We start from the raw sequence: 12,370 nt of genomic DNA, 5'->3' as shown, positions 1-12,370 counted from the left end.
TATATTATCGACAGATGCGATATTAAAGATACTATGCACACAATTCAAAAGTTCAGACTATGGTCCACATTCAGACCCGGTCGCAAGCGCAGAGCGCTCGCAACCGGGTCGATGTTTGGGCCCTGCGCACGCGACGCGGCCGCACTGCGCAAGCCCCGGAGCGAGAGAGAAATTCTATCGCTCTGGAGCTCACTACAGAAGGGCCGGCTGTTGATCGAAAGCTCGGCCCATTTTGTAGGCGTGGCGGGGGGGAATGGTCGATTCCCGTCAGCGGCAGCCCGACAGCAGAGTTCGAAGCAGCGGAAGCCCGACAGCGCTGGAAATCCCGATCGTGGATAGGTAAGTATAGACTAACCTAACCCCCCTACCCCTCCTTAGGGGTGCCTTACCACCCCCTTCCCCGCTGCCTAAACCTAAGTCCCCACCAGGGGTGCCTAACCCTCCCCCTAGCCTAACCCTCCCGGGGGGGTGCCTAACCCTAAGTCCCCCCCGGGAGCCCTAAACCTAACCTTACCGCGGCTGTCCGCTCACGGCGCCCGGCATCACTACGATCGTGATGCCGGGCGCCGGTCTCCCAGCGTCGGGGAAATGCGGGCGTCTAGGTGTACAGCTAGACGCCCGGCATTTCACCCATGCCGGGGTAAGACAGTCGGGAAGCCAGCTGCCGGTATTTAGGCAGTCGGCTTCCCGATTGCTTCCCGGCAGGGGGGGTGGTTTCACAAACTGAGGCGTTCCTTAAAGAACGCCTGCCGTTTTGTTGGCGGCCGCACTAACAGTAGTGATGTTAGTGGGGAGCTTCCTGCTCGATCAGAGCAGGAAGCTACCTGGGGCTTGCGGTTGCCAAGACCCAACCTTAGGGTCTCGTCGCAAGTCGCGATGGTCTTGACCATCGCGACCATCAACCAGGTCGGTCGCTAAAGCTTAGCTTTAGGTCGGTAACCCACAGCTTGGCTAGCGACCAGGAGGCCGCACTTAAAATTACAAGCGGCCGCCCTCATTCAGAACGAGCGCTCGCTTCTTGCGAGCGCCTCTGAATGAGGGCCTATATCCTTCATGCTATAGGAGTTGCAGAAGTTAGGGATTTTTTGCTAAATGACACTGGAATCTCCGTGAACCTGACTTAACTTTATAGGTATGCTAACTGATGTAAACTGGTTTCACTCGGGTAAACCTTAGATCAGGGGTTCCCAACCACGGTCCTCAAGGCACACTAACAGTCCAGGTTTTGAGGATAGCCATACTGGAGCACAGGTTGCTTAATTAGTACCTCAGTTATTTTGATTTAACCATCTGTGCTCAAGTCTGGATATCACCAAAACCAGGACTGTTAGTGTGCCTTGAGGACTGAGGTTGGGAATCACTGCCTTAAATATTAACGGTTTCCATTTTCATCTCACCATTTCATAAACACATTAATCCTTCACCTCTATAGCAATGTATCCCCTCCCTCACTGCTATAGTAAGGCATCACCCTCACTCACCTGTGTGCTAACAGATTCTACTCCATCACCTCTGTAGCAACACAATTCCTTCCCTTGCCTGTGTTGTAACACATTCCACATTCCCCTCCCTTGCTTGTGTAGAAATACAAGCCCTCCCCTCACACCTGTAGTAACACGTTACCCTCACTGTATTCTGCTGTAATTTATTCCCCTCACTCAACCCTGTAGTAACACATTCCCCTCCCTCAGCCGTGTTGCAGCACTTTCCTCCACCCCGTAGTAACACATTTAACATTCCTCTCCCTCACTTGTGTAGTAACACATTTGACATTCCCCTCCCATACTTGTGTAGTAACACATTTCCTTCCCTCACTATTCAAATAGGGGAGCCACCCCAACTGCCAGTGATGTTTGGCAGCACTTGGGATAACAGTTGGTTTTTGAATTCTGAAATGTGCTGCATCCATGATGAAACAGTCAGGCAGGACATTGTACAGGGAGCGGAAACATTGTAGCCTTTTCACCCCCTTGGGAGTCGATTTTCGAAAAATCCCTTCTCAGGGGGCACCTACGTCATATATATGGGATGCCCATTGGCAGTAGGCTTGCACTGAGCTTTGCTAACCTATACATTAGTCGGTTTGAGCTGCAAACTGATGGGAAATCCTGATACTCTGTGGCAGTTACATAGATCTCTATTATTTGGGAGAGGGTGCTATAGATCAGCTTTTCCTTTCTTATGTGGGAACCTGGAGACATTGGGGTATAGCAGGTGCGAAGAGTTTGGGCACTAAAAGCTAAAAATCTTACTGCACAGGCTTCTCCCCCTCTATACCCCACCTTCTGATAGCCAGTTTACTTTTAGTTCTTTAAAGCTGGGTACACACGTAAAGATTTTCTGTCCAACCATCCAACTAGTTGATTGGTTGGAATAAAAATCTGGTAAGGTATGAAAGCAAATGATAATCAGCAATTTGCTCCCAAACACCTGAAAATGGACAAAAACTGTTTGAACAAATTGTTTAGTTCAAACATTTAACAAACTTGTCTGAACGACCCTTTTCATCTGTTTTCTGGTATTTTGGAGCAAATTGCTGATCGTCAGTTACTCCCATACGTTACCAGACTTTCATTCCAACCAATCAACTAGTTGGATGGTTGGACAGAAAATCTTTACGTGTGTATGCATATGCAGCATAAGAGTTGGGCACGTTTTTTGCTACAGCGGGTTTTTATTTTTATAACTTTGAACCGTGCTGTACACTGACCACTGTATACAGCTGCACGCCAGGTTCTCTGGGATCCCAGCACTGTCTCCAGAGGCAGTTTTTAGTACCGTGCAGGCTCCGGTGGAGACATCAGAGTGGAACAGACCTTGGCCAGAGATGTCAGCCAGAGCGATGTGGCTAAAGGTAAGAGGGGTCCTGCTGCACAGCGGAATTCCGTCTTGCTTATGGGCGGCTAGATTCTCCTCGGTCAGTGGAGGCTGATGAGGGGGAGGGGAGGGGGGAGGGCAGTGACATATGGGCCGGTTACAGCACTGTTTAACGTGCTCGCTGGACCACCAGGAATAGTAGCTGAGGCACGCCTATCTAGCCTAACGGGACGCTGTTCTTAAACTGTAAGTTACCTTGGAGGTCAGCCCCACAGAGAGCACTCCCATTGCTCCTCCCCTGGCTTTTGGTGCACTTCCTAGCTAGGACTGCCCACTGGAGAGCTCCTATCCCTACTCTGTGGCCATCTTCTCCAGTGACACCTGTGCTCCTGCAGTTAAGTGGTTTTGGGGAAAGGACCTAACCTCCTCCCCCTGGGCAACTATCGTTTAAATGTTTTTAGTCATTTAACACTTCTGTGTGGATTTTCTAAGCGTGTTTGCTTTTCTTACTATTACACTTTAGTGACTGGCTACCTCGCTATTTCTGTGTGATATCCTTACAGGCATTTCTGTGAGTTGTTTATACATTGTGTCACCATGTCCTCTAAAGGGAAAGCTGTTACTGACAAAGCTGCCCATAAAGTGTATGCTTGTAAAGATGACAAAAAGAAGCAGCTTTAGAGTTGGGCTCCAGACCACATTGGGTTCTGTGAAGTATGTTTTTTCAGAGCCACGCGGATAGTCCCCAAAGTTCATCCCCATGTGAACCATTTTGGGCTAATACCCTATCTAATGCTATGCAAGAGCTGTCTCATCAATTATCCTTGCCAATATAAGCTCCTATAGCCTAGTGCAGGTTTCATCCTCCCTACACCGGATGTTAGATCCGGCAGTCGTACGCCCTCAAAAGCATAATTTTTTCATCCCACAGGTGCAGGATTGTCATTAAGAGTCTGATGTTTCCTCTTTGGGTGAGGAAGCCTGCCTGCAAGTATCTGATTTTGGTCATTGGTAGAAGAGAATTCGGACAGTGCTATTAATGTGAAAATTTTAATTGGTGTGGTTAAAGTAGTCCTTCAGATTAAGGATCCTGATGGTGTTGCCGAACAGGTGTCCTCTCTTTTCAAGTGCAAGAAATTAATAACTTTCCTGTCTTCTGTGCACCTGGAAGATTTATTGTCTGAAGCCTGGAATCTGCCTCATAGCAAATTTCTGACTTCTAGGTATATCCTCTTCAACCGTCAGACAGGACCAGATTAGAAACGCCACCCCTGGTGGATGACCCCATTGCATGTTTGGCTAATGCTACTACTAATCCTCTGCCAAATCCAGCCTCAATGAAAGATATAACTGATAGAAAACTTGATGGCTTTCTGAAATCTATTACCACCACAGGTCTCTCATATTGTCCAGCACTCGCCCCAGCTTGGGTCATCAAGGCCATGGAACGCTGGGTGGACTTCTTAGATGACTGCCTTCATAGTGGCATGTCACATGCAGAGCTTTTACCTTTGGTGCAGAACCTCAGATTGGCATCCCAGGTACTTGGGTTTTGTCTTCTAGGGCCTCAGCATTTGAAGTTGCTGTGGCAGGCTGTTGTAGATTTTAAAAAGGCATTGGTGCGACTTCATGGCGTCCTTGGGCATCAAGGACGCTTTATCTTCATGTTCCAATTTGGTAGGGTCATCGGTCCCATCTCTGTTTCGCGGTGCTCACCGAACACTTTCAGTTCCAAGCTCTGCCGTTCGGTCTCTCAACAGCACCCCAAGTAATCACGAAGGTGAGGTCCGTCATGGCTGCTGTTCTTTGCCAAGGAGTAAAAGTTTTACCCTACTTGGACAACCTTCTCACTGCCAGAATGCCGCCGGAACTATAGGCTCATCTCACTTTGTCCATAAACATGTACAGGCTCACGATTGGATCCTAAATATACGGTTGTCCTCTCTAGTTCCTGCCCAACAGATGCTCCAACTGGGAAGTCGCAATGGGTTTTCTTACCGGAGGACAAGATCTCAGGTGTTCAATCACTTGTTCAACTGCTTCTAAAACAGACAACGGTTCTATCCATTTTTGCATGAAACTTCTTGGCAAATTGCTATTGACCTTCAACATGGTAGTTTTCTTCTTTCCACAACCGTCGATTTCAGAGGGAGCTGTTGTACAAATGGAATGGCTCTCCACTCCAGATATGTTCACAGTTCATCTGTCTGTCTTCAAGATCAGTCACTACGGTGGTGGTTGATCAAACCTCACTTGGCCAAGGGACGTCCATTTCAGATCACGTTGTGGACTACTCTTACCATAGATGCCCGCCTTAGCGAGTCTTTCCATAACCATTCTAGAACTCTGAACTGTCTAACTAGCGCCGGTTCATGCTTGTCACCATCTTCAGAGCCTCCCAGTCAAGGTCCAATCAAACAATGCAATGACTGTTGCTTACATAATCACCAAGCAGGCACGAGAAGTGCTCGGGCCATGAGGGAAGCAGTGCACATCATGTCCAGGGCCAAAAGGCATCTTCCGGCCATATCGGTGGTTTACATCCCGGGTGGACAACTGGGAGGTAGATTATCTCAGTCACCAGGACGTCCACTCGGGGGGAGTGGTCTCTTCATCCCAACTGTTTACCAGCAGCTGATGGAGTGGTGGGTATACCCAGAAATTCTCCAAGCAGAACTACTAATGGTCGACAAATACGGTTCTCGTACACAAGATCCCTCAGCTTACCTCGTAGACACCCTGTCAGCTCCGTGGAACTTTGGGATAGATTATCTCTTACCTCCCACCGCTCTTTGCTTCAGTTCCTCGCAAGCTCCGGGAGAAACGTGTTCTAGCAATCCTGGTAGCTCCCTGTTAGCCTAGTAGCTTCTGGTTCACGGGTCATCTTCGAACGCCGGTACCCCCCCTTGGTGGATAACTGTTCTCCCAGACCTCATTTAAGATCCATTTCATTACCAAGATTTACAGTCTCTGGTTTTGACAGTGTGGCTATTGAGATGGCCATTCAGAATGCAAAGGGATTCTCGGGTGTCATAATCAAGACCATGCTCAAGGCCAAGAAACAGTAGTCTGCTAGGATTTACCACAGGGTGTGGAAGGCCTACTTCGCCTGGTGTAGAACAGTGGATGGTTTCTCTTTCTGTGTTCCAGCTCTCCAGACTGCTCTTTCCTTCAAAGGGGGCTAGATTTGGGCTTTTGACTCAGTTTGCTGAAGGTTCAGGTTTTGGCACACTATCCAGACATTTCTACAGGGAGTGTTACACATTCAACCCCCTTAGTATCTCTGACTGTACCGTCTTGGTTCTTAAGGCACTTCAGAAACCTCCCTTTGAACCACAAGACTGTACTTGCGTTTCCTGACATGGAAGACCGTTTTTTTGCTGGCGGTCTCTTCGGCCAGATGGGACTCCTAAGATGGTCTTGAGTTTCCACTTTAATTAGGAAACGTGGTGCGTTCTCTCCTGGAGGGGGACTTGGTCAATTTGGACCCATCTTTGCAAACCCTGGATGTGGTTCATGCTCTGAATTACATTTCCAAAACTGAGGGGTTGCGCACTGATGCTCTATTTGTCCTTTTGTCACGCTCACAAGCGGGGCTGGACGACGTCCAAACTATATTGGCCCGTGGCTTACAGCTGGTATCCGTCATGCTTATGTTTCCAGTGATCGGCCTGTACCTGAGTCGTTTACATTCTACTCTACGAGGTCAGTGGGGACTTCATGGGTGGCTCGCTGTGGTGCCTCAGCGGTGCAACTTTGTACAGCTGCCACCTGGTCTTCCATCCAATCTTTTATTACATTCTACCATTTTGACACCTTTGCTTTTCGCAAGACCGCTTTAGGTCACAGGGTGTTATCTGCAGCACAGGAAAGCTCCCCCCCTTAGGGACAGCTATGGGACGTCTCCAGTGTCCTCCATAGGAAGCAAGAGAAAATAGGATTTTTGTTCTTGTTAAATCCTTTTCTCTGTTTCCATGGTGGACACTGGACGCTCCCAGCGCTTTGTTTGGACCCTGTTGGCTTTACAGCCACATTTTCGTGTGTATGCGTGTTATTGCCTCCTTTCTCCTCTCCTGTTCCTCCTTTTGTCTTTTTGGCTTTATTAGTGTAAACTGGCTGTCAAGAGGCAGGGGGTGGGGTATAGAGTCCATTTGGTTCCACAGGGAGACAATGGGGTGTAGGTGGGACCTTGGAGGACCGGACACAGCAAAGCAAAGCTTTTCAATCCCAGGATGCTCTGGTCCTTCCCCCTATACCTCGCCCACAGCCTCAGGGCAACTCAATTTTGTTGGTGTCTGGCAGGAGCTGGGTCACTATTTTTAACAGTGGTGCTGCTTCAAGCAGCCCAAGCCTATTTTTATGATTTATTTTTTTATTTCTCGTGAGCAGCAGCAGAGACTCTCCCTTGGAGTAGTAGCACAGACATCCATCACCCCTCCGCGGTGCTGTGACACCAAGCCTCGGCTAGGTACTCCCGGCTGGGCTCTTGAGAGACTAGCTAGCAAGCTCCCCAGACTCCAGCGCGGAATCCAGGGGACAGGTAAGGTGGACCCCCTGCGTCTTTATGCAGTCTAGTCTCCGGTCTCAAGACACTGGTGCTCCCACGACTCCACTAGACCACCGGGGCATTAATATACTGGCGCAGAGGCATATTTAGAGGCCAGGGGACTTGGTGGTTACTGTCAGCACGGGGAGAAGGGGCTCTCCCTGCAGCCTCTCCCCCAGCTCAGGGCGCCATTCCACTGTGGTCTAGCCCTTCCCTGAGCTGCTAGTCCCTCACCCCCTGTCCCTCAGAGACGTGGAAGCCATTTTCTGCATCACAGGTCTTTGGGAACGCTGGGTCCAGTCTCCCTGTATACCTCTCCACGGGCCAGATTATACAGCGCTATATCCTATCAACCACTGCGGTCTATGTAGTTGATTGTAGTGACAATTGCAGATATATTGTGTTTTTTTTCTGCATTTGTATGTGACTTGTGCTAGCGCTAACCTCTACTTCTATACTGTCGGCTTATACCTTTCCCTTTATTCTAATTTACCCTAACATACTAAGGTATAGGGGGTTCATTGTACCTCACATCTCTATATTTGTGAGGGCTCTCACATACTATATAGCGCGGTTGCACACTACACTGCCATATTACACATACTGCAGGGTGTTCACTGCACGGTATCATACTGTGTGTTTTAGTATTCTTGTGTGCTATGGCTGGCAGAGGAAACAATAACAAGCAGGCTGCTGATGCTGCTCCTCCTACTCTGGTGTCTTGTAAGTCCTGCTCAGCGGGCTTTGCTCCAGAGGACCTCATTTAGCATGGTCTTTGTACAAATTGTTGCACAGACTCAGGCCCCTGAGGCTTGGTCTCACTTCTTCAGGACCCACTCTGGGCTACCTTTTTTTTTCTTTTATAAACATAATTTATTAGTAAGATGAGAGACAAAACAAAAGCGACCTACACAGAGGTCTAGACATATAAACACAATATTGTAGAAATGAGTAAATGCACAATACATCAATAATAAACAAGAGTGCAGCAAAACAGCTATCTAAATTTCTTTATATTGAGAAAAAAGAGAAAACGGAAAAGGGGAAAAAAAATAACGAGAAGAAAAAGAAAGAAAAAGCAACAGAAGAGGGATAAAAAGGATATTGGGGAATGAGGGAATGGGAGAGACTGGAATGAATGTGGCTACAGCAAGATAGCTCAATATACTAGAAACTGGGATGAGATAGCAAATAAGCCTATCAATAAGTATTCATAGAAATGCTGGGGGGACCTGAAAATAAGAGGTCCAGGGTTCTCAGACCTTAATGAAGTTTGTGGAGGAGCCCTTCAGTATGCTAGTGATGTGTTCCATGAAGTGGACATGCCATATTTTGGCTATAATCAGACCCATACTAGGTGTTTCAAGTTTCTTCCATGCTGAAGCAATAATGCATCTAGCTGCCAAAACCATCTGTGTAAAAAGTTTATTTTGGTGAGGAGATGCCTATAGGAAGTAGAAAATAGTTAGGGCTAAAAGGGACCTGAATACTTAAGATGGAATTGGCCAATACACACAATTCCTTCCAAAGGGGAACTAATTTCGAGCAGCTCCACCAAATATGTAGGAACGTCCCATCTGTCATGCAACAGCACCAACACAAAGGGGAAGTCCCAGGGTACATTTTGTTAAGACCAGTAGGAACATAATACCATCTAAAAAATAACTTGTACGCATTTTCTTTTATGCGAACACATATTAAGCTTTTGACCAAGTTAGAATAGATATCGGTCCAGTCGTCATTGTCTAAGGTTTCTCCCAAGTCAGTCTCCCAGGCCCTTTCATGAGAGTCTCTAATGTCCAGTGATGGGGCAAGAGCAAGTTGTATAATGTGGAGATGAGTCCTTTAGGGGATGCCATACGAAGTGCCAGGCCCTCCAACGTGGTGAGGGACCTGTGGGTAAGTTGGGATACCAATGTAGAGTGAAAGTGTCATATTTGCAAGTATTGGAAAAAGAAGGTATGAGGGATGGAAAGTTTTATTCCTGTATATCCGAAAATGTGGAGGAGGGAGAGGTCTGCGTAATATCATTTAGCAATCTAATTCCACCATTCTTCCAATGCACCAAGGTGGAGGAAAGACAGCCCGGACGGAAAAGTGGATTGTCAAACAGCGGAATCAGAGGGCTAGGATGTGGGGCAATACTATGTTGGCGGTTAACCGTATCCCAAATATCTAAAGAATGAGAAATCACAGGATGATGCAGGGCAGCTCCAGGGCGGGCCATGCTGGGAAGCCACAATAACGAAGAAATGAAATGCAGTTCATCAGTTTCTATCATGACCCACACCCTCTCAGACTTGGGTCCATTCCACAGTACACATTGTGCTAATCTGGTGGCAAAATAGTATGATTTAAATTTGGGGACCCCCAGGACACCACCAGAAGTGTGCCTCTGCATCACCCCGCGTCCCACCCAAGGTTGTTTATTGGACCAAATAAATTGTGCAGTGATGTGTTGTAGATGCTTAAAAACATAGGGAGGTATCCGGATAGGCAGAGTCTGAAATAGATATAGCAACCTTGGCAATAGGTTTATTTTGATGGTATTAACACGGCCAATCCAGGAAATGTGACAACCTCCCCCAGTCCTTAAGATCTTTTTGAAATTGTGCTAACAATTGTTTAAAGTTAGCTTGGAAAAGTTGTTTATAGTGTTTGGTAATGTAGATCCCCAAGTACTTCAACTGGCGTTGATTCCACCGAAAGTGGAAGGATTGTTCTAGGGTATCTTTAACATCTTGTGGGATATAAAAGTCAAGAACCTCAGTTTTTTGTGCATTAATTTTATAGCCAGAGAGTACACCAAAATCCTCTATCTCCCGAAAAAGATGGGGTAAGGAATGGACTGGATCGGATATCATGAGCAAAATGTCGTCCGCATAAAGTGATATCTTATGTTCGACAGACCCAATCTTAATACCCTTTATATATGGGTTGGCACGTATTTGCGTCGCGAGGGGCTCTATCGTCAGGGTGAAAATGAGAGGGGACAATGAGCAGCCTTGTTGAGTCCCGTTAGGGATCGGGAATGGGGAAGATGAAATCCCGTTGGCCAGCACAGTTGCACAGGGGGATCTATATAGAGCAGTCACACTATGGAAAAATTGATCAGAAAGACCCACAGATCGGATGGTGTGAAACATAAAGGGCCAAAGAATCCGATCAAACGCCTTCTCGGCATCCAACCCCAGCACCAAAGCCGGCGATTTTTGTTTGTGAATGGCATGGTTCAGATCAATTGTCCGGCGTGTATTGTCAAGGGCCTGTTCTCCCAGGTATAAACCCAACTTGGTCGGGATGAACCAAATTGGGGAGAAGACCCAATCTATTTGCCAGTTGGCATAGATTTTGATATCCACGTTCAGTAAAGAAATGGGTCTATAATTACTGACTGATTCTAAATCGCGATCCGGCTTTGGAATCACAACTATACTGGCCAAGGAGGTCAATGGGTCAAAAGAAGCGCCATCTAATAATTCATTAAAAAAGATTTTTAGGAAGGGTGATTGGACAGAAACAAATTTCTTATAGTATTGGGGGCGTAAATCCATCTGGACCAAGAGCCGCAGACGGTTTGAGTCCTTTGATGGTTGCAAGAATTTCCTCTTCCGTAATATCCGCGTTCAACTCCAACAGTTGCTGCTCATTAAGAGAAGGGAACAAATTATCGGAAAAGAAGGCAGACAAGAAAGGGATGTCTCGGGGTTCTCGGTGTGGCGAAGAAGAGGATAGATTATACAGATTTCTATAGTAAGCATAAAACTCAGACACTATCTTCACGGGGACGTAAGTAGTCATCCCTGACCGTCGCAGTTTAATTTTGGTAATCAGACCGGATGACCGTTTTCGTCTAAGCTTACTAGCTAAAACAGAGTCTGCCTTATCCGCCTTATAGTATTTCTGTTGAAGCTTTCTTAATATATTAGCCGACCTGCGTGAAAGGATAGTATTCAACCTATCTTTGAGGGTAATTTTAGAGAGTACAGCAGGTGTGGGGCATTGCTTATGCTGAGAGAGAAGCTGAGAAATGTCAGTTTCCATTAGCGAAATTTCATGCTAAGCTTTCTTGCGAAGGTGTGACGCCTTGCTAATGAGTCTGCCCCTAATCGTGGCCTTATGGGCCTCCCAGATTATACCTTTGGCAATCTCAACGGTCAAATTAATCTCAAAATAGTCAGATATAGCAGACTTAATGTCTTGTAGAGTAGACGGGTCTAACAACAAAATATCGTTGAGACGCCAGGATCTAGATCTACAGGGGGAATCATATAAATCAAATAAAATGTAAGTACCTGCGTGGTCTGTCCATGAGAAAGGAGTAATGCCTGCACAAGTGACCTTAGGAGCGAGGGAGTGCGAGACTAAAATGAAATCAATGCGAGAGTAAATTTGATGGGGACCAGAGTAATGTGTGTAATCTCTAGCCATAGAGTTTTTGAGACGCCAGGAATCTACAACTAACAGTCTATTCAAACCATTACTAAGAGACGTAGATGTGCGCAACACTTCAGGGGAATGTTGTATTTGTGACGATGCATTTTTATAGAGAGAAGGGTCTAAAACTGCATTGAAGTCTCCACCAATAATTAGATGACCCTGAGAGAGTTGCTCTACCCATTTGAATACAGCAGAAAAAAGGAGCTCTGGCCAGTATTGGGGGCATATAGATTAACTAACGTGACCGACTCCATTTTAAGGGTCCCTATTGATATGAGATATCTACCGTCTGTGTCGGCAGCTTGTTTTGAGAGAATAAAGGGAACTTTACTAGACATGAGGATCACCACACCTCGTTTTTTACAGGGGGCTGACGCAAAATAAGTGTGCGAGAAATGCTTACCTCGCAGTTGAAAGTATTCCCCAGTTAGGTGCGTCTCTTGGAGCATTAAGATATCCACATTTTCACGTCTGCAGGTCCCAAGGACCAGAGTACGTCGTCTCAGAGAATTTAGACCATTAACATTTATCGATAGGATCTTCAAACCCATGAGAGAGCCACGAAAC

Source organism: Taudactylus pleione, unplaced genomic scaffold (assembly GCF_031769625.1).
Source record: "Taudactylus pleione unplaced genomic scaffold, aTauple2 ptg000391l, whole genome shotgun sequence".
In the NCBI taxonomy this organism is placed as follows: domain Eukaryota; kingdom Metazoa; phylum Chordata; class Amphibia; order Anura; family Myobatrachidae; genus Taudactylus; species Taudactylus pleione.
Note: the sequence above shows the minus strand (reverse complement) of the source record.